The sequence below is a fragment of the Lethenteron reissneri genome, unplaced genomic scaffold, assembly GCF_015708825.2.
Source record: "Lethenteron reissneri isolate LAM-NWPU_2019-01 unplaced genomic scaffold, ASM1570882v1 scaffold_1930, whole genome shotgun sequence".
Classification (NCBI taxonomy): Eukaryota; Metazoa; Chordata; class Hyperoartia; order Petromyzontiformes; family Petromyzontidae; genus Lethenteron; species Lethenteron reissneri.
In genome coordinates, this window is record NW_026891697.1 from 61,289 (window position 1) to 66,857 (window position 5,569).

General features: G+C 51.6%; 1 protein-coding gene across 1 annotated transcript in view; it reads right to left on the reverse strand.

Annotated features, from left to right (window-relative positions):
• Positions 1-5,569, reverse strand: part of LOC133339586 (uncharacterized) — a 111,083-nt gene that overhangs the window by 29,876 nt on the left and 75,638 nt on the right. The gene's annotated exons all lie outside the window — the stretch shown is intronic.

The window sequence follows — 5,569 nt, forward strand, 5'->3', positions numbered from 1 at the left end:
TTTGTAATACATTCCACTATCAATTGTAAACATTAAATCATAACGTGCACAAAGAAAACTAACTAACCGGAAACGAGTGAACTTAAAACAGTAAAAAGGTAACACACAACTGGTAGATAAGTACAGTTTTAGCACTGCTAGATTGTGCACTGCGCAGACAATAGCGGCAACGCCATTGTCTCGCCCCCAACCCCCCACCTCTCCCCCCCCAGCTCTCCCGTCGCCGGTAAACAAAGTGCACCCACTTCAAACATTGTCGTTTCATTGTACAAACAATTGGAATCATTTGAAACCTGATTACATGTGCAATTTTAGCGTGAATGGTTTATTCAGCAGTGCTTTAGTCAAAGGTAAGTGATCTACAGTGGAAAAAAAATTAACGAGTTACACCATACTACGCATTTCACAAGTAGTACTAGTCGCATATCTGCATTTCCCATAAATATGCTAAAATTCATATTCTTACGTTTTTTCGGTAAAGTCACGTAGGTAAAAAATTTAAATTATTTTATTTTACTTTTATTAATTTTAATTTTTTACCTACGTGACTTTACCGAAAAAACCCTAAGAATATGAATCCTTGCAGTCAAGAAAGCTTCAAATCTAGAATGAATGCTAAAATTCCTCTTGATATGCAAATTATTTTGTCAAGGCGCTCTTCCTCCTCCCTCCCAGCTTAAATAGTCGCTCCAAGCCCAGGACGTGTCATTCAGACTCTGTCTTATCGACAGACCTGTTCTTCACCTGAGGACGGCTGCTTGCGTTGTGGCCGAAACGTCGTGAGAATTATTTTATTATGTTTTATTTTTATTATTTTATTATTTCCATTCTACGTGACTTTACCGAAAGAACCAAGAAGATGAATCCCTGCAGTCATGAAAGCTTTAAATCGAAATAAAAATTACACCATACTCTTTGGCTCTTTCGATAAAGTCACGTAGGTATAAAATAAAAAAAAATCACGACGTTTCGGGCACAACACAAGCGTCCCACCTGATGCAGTCACGAAAGCTTCAAATCAAGATCGAGTTATGACATGTCACACGTGTAAAATATGTTTGGGACAGCCCGCACCTCCATATACCCCGCAGGGTCTTGTTTTGTTTGTAAAAAGTGGTCTACACCGCGGGTTACATGCGGGAAAATACGGTACACTTGTCAAAGACAAAATATATCCCAGACATCCTTAAACAGACTGTTAGAGGCAAGTGCTGTGAGCGAGCGCCTATGAAGGTCGTACCTCTCACACGCACACACGCTGCCCACTGTTGCCCGTACGCGCGTGTGATGAGTAGGCAGACCCCAGAGGTGGCAACCGGGTACCCGATACCCGTACCATACCCGATACCCGGCTACCCGTACCCAGCCGGGTACGGGTACCCATTTGCGACCCTGGTGCGGCTGGGTACGGGTAGACCGTGAGTCACTGGTGAGTAACCGTTTGTCACTCATTTCCCAACGTCTTGTCTCTTCTCACAATTCAAGTTCCTAGAATCAACCGACCCGCGCCTGCAACATGGCTTCATCCCAGAGGTCGCAATCGGGTACTCGTACCCGTACCCTACACGATTCCCGGCCGGGTACGGGTAGGGTACGGGTACGGGTAGGGTACGGGTACGCGATTGCGACCCTGGTGCGGCCGGGTACGGGTAAGGAATCAAAACCCGTTTGCGACCTCTGGCAGACCCCTCTCACAGGTCTAGAGCTACCTCCACAGCGAGCACCAACAACGCTGCTCAACCACAGCAGCCGCATCGACAACCGCGGAGTGGCTGTGCTCTGCGGCCGCGAGCGTTAGGAGCTCGTGAACGGGGCTCGGAGCTCGTGAACGGGGCTATGAGCAGCAGATCGGCCTAACACGTGACACTCCCTTTCACTCTCCGCACCCGCAACTCGCAGTGAATTGTGGAGCAAGAGGAATGCAGCAGACAGAAGCCGAGAGGCGCGCGGGGAGGTGCATGGTGGGTGCGGTGTTGGGTTGGTGTGAGCGAGTGGGAGGGGGGTGTGAGAGGGGGTTGGGCAGTGTTGGAGGGGAGTTACCTGCAGTAGAGGGGGGGGGGATGAAGGGGGGGCATGAGGAGTAAGTTGCGTGGGTGGCGGGCAGCGCTTAGCAAGAGCCTCGTTGCGGGGCGGGGCTGGCCGGGGGGGGGGGGGCTGGCCAGGGGGGGGGGGCTGGCCGGGTGGGGGCGGCTGGCCGGGGGGGGGGGCTGGCCGGGGGGGGGGCTGGCCGGGGGGGGGGGCTGGCCGGGGGGGGGGGGCTGGCCATGGGGCGGGGCTGGCCGGGGGGCGGGTGAACCCCATCGCGTGGTGCCCCACAAACCCCCGGACATCATCCACCACCCCCCCTCCACCTCCAGCATCGCCACCAACCACCAAACCCACGCCTCCCCCTGCCCACCCACTCAGCCACACGCAGTCAAAGCGACCACGGCGCACTCCTTCACAGCCACCGCATCCACCCCTCTAGATCTCCTCCCTCTCGCACACACCGCACACGCGAGGGCATCACAATCATCACCATCCGCTGCCGCTGCCGCCGCTTGTGCACACAAAGCAGCAGCAGCCCTTCGCGAGAGGAGGACAAAAAACGCGAGGTGAGCGTGGTTCCGTGCGTGTGTGTGAGACTGATTCGTGTGTGTGTGTGTGAGACGGATCCTTGTGTGTGCGGTTTCCTGCACAGATGCCATATTATCTGTTCGTCTGCAACAGCAGAGGTGTAGGGAATTCCAACAAGACCTACATCTACGCTTCATTGACCTGGTCAAATCCTATGATACCATCAGTCGGACTGGGCTCTGGGTTGTTCTTTGTGCTTTCGGAGTCCCTGACCCTCTGCTCACGCTCATTAAGGACCTTCATGATGGTGAGCGGGCCTGGGTAAAACTACGTGGCAGGGTGTCAGAGCCATTCCCTGTACACGTTGGGGTGCGACAGGGATGTCCTCTGGCTCCCACATTATTTCACATCTATTTCGACCACGTAGTTCGTGAAGCCTTCAATAGCCGTACCGGAGGAATTCCCATCTGGTACAGATACAATGGGAGGCTGATCGATGCCCGGGTGCAGTCAAGGGATGGCTCCCTATTGCTTAACCACGTTATGTATGCCGATGACACAACACACCGGGCCCTATTTCGTACCAATCCCCCCCCCCCCGGGCACGTGTCACGTGGTGCTCTGGACCGGCTCTTTACAGGTGGCAGCCCCAGCAACTTGCCGCGCTCTGCACGCTGCTGGCGCCCGGTCACAGTCGCACAATTCGTGTCGCCCGGTCACAGTCGCCCAGTCGTGCTAGTCGCCTAGTTAGAGTCGCCCAGTCGCCTTGCTGCTGCTGCTATCGCTGGGTATTGGAGGCGACCCCACGTCCCTGGTCACCCCCAGCAGCAGCTGCAGCAGCATCACAGCTGAGAGGAGGAGGCGAGGTTGTCTCTCTCGCCCTGCTCACGGAGACTGCGTCCCTGGGTCCCCACCGCGATTCTCGGGGTTCCATTTGGTTCATCGGCTCCTCGTGTCGAGGCGTCTCTCTGTGTGAGAGTCTCTGCCTGTGACTGTTACACTCGTGGTCTACGTGTCTCTGTGTGTGTATCACTCTGTGTCTGTCACTCTTTGTGTCTATCACTCTGTGTAAGGAGAGTAAATCTGTGCGCGGTCTCTAGCGCCCAGCTCGACACAAAGACTCGACTCTTGCTCTGGGGAGCAGTGAAATTAACCGGTGACGGAAAGTCCACGGCACTCGCACACACAGCCAACACACAGCACACACACAGCACACACAACACACACACACACAGCCAACACACACACTACACACACAACACACACACACAGCCAACACACAGCACACACACAACACACACAGCACACACACACAGCCAACACACAGCCAACACACACACAACACACTCACACAGCCAACACACAGCACACACACACACTACACACACACACTACACACACACACCACACACACTACACACACACACTACACACACACACTACACACACTACACACACTACACACACACACCCCACACAGACTACACACACACACTACACACACACACCACACACACTACACACACACACTACACACACACACTACACACACACAGCACTCACACACACACTACACACGCACAGCACTCACACACACACTACACACACACACTACACACACACAGCACTCACACACACACTACACTCACACACACTACACACACACAACACTCGCACACACACACTGCACACACACACTACACACACACACTACACACACACACTACACACACACTACACACACACAACACTCGCACACACACACTACACACACACACTACACACACTACACACACTACACACACACACACTACACACACACCACACACACTACACACACACACTACACACACACACACACTACACACACACACACTACACACACACCACACACACTACACACACACACTACACACACACACACTACACACACACACACACCACACACACTACACACACACACTACACACAACACTCGCACACATCGCCGCTCGTGAGACGAAGGTGTCTGGGCGTGGTGCTGGCCACCCACCCCTCGTGTGCCGTGCGAGCCTTCATAGGTGCTCGCGAACAGCACTTGCCCCTACAGTCTGTTACAGGCTACACGGGGGATCTTTGTCTCGGGGGGTGGGGGGGTGACGTGTAGAGAGAGAATATACTCTTAGTTATTTCCGTAAAGTCACGTAGGTAAAAAAATGAAATTAAAATTAATAAAATAAAACAATAAAATCACTGTTTTATTTTATTAATTTAAATTTCATTTTTTTACCTACGTGACTTTACCGAAAGAACTAAGAGTATGAATCCTTGCAGTCACGAAAGCTTCAACTCTAGAGAGAGAGAGGGCTGTGTGACTGAGTGGAGAGTGTGAGAGTGATTTAAAATATATGGCTGTAAGGAGGTTCTATCATATGCTATCACGGGAGATCTTGTGCTTGTGGTTCTTCATGTGCGGCAAGTGTTTACATTTTACGTTTAATTGCTTTATTTTAAAACAAGAAGTAAATTTCGATTTAAAACTTTCGTGACTGCAGGGATTCATCTTCTTGGTTCTTTCGGTAAAGTCACGTAGAAGGGAAATAATAAAATAAAAGAACAGCGCCTGACAGCCCTGTTCTTCACCTGAGGACGGCTGCTTGCGTTGTGCCCGAAACGTCTTGAGAATTATTTTATTATGTTTTATTTTTATTATTTTCCTTCTACGCGACTTTACCGAAAGAACCAAGAAGATGAATCCCTGCAGTCACGAAAGCTTTAAATCGAACTATAATACGCGTATAGTCCACGTGTAGTAATAAAAAAAAAATTGGCGGGAAAAATGCGGCACACACAGCAGCCATTGCCACATGGTCCCCACCCCACCCAGAGACACGTTAATGCACCTCGGCGGAATCAACCAATCAGCGGGCTGAACGTGCCGTCATGTGAATATTAATGAGGTCGCTCGGACCAATGGGAGGCGAGGGGGCGTGGTGCTACACCTTCCCGCCGAGCCGCATAGAAGCGACGAGCA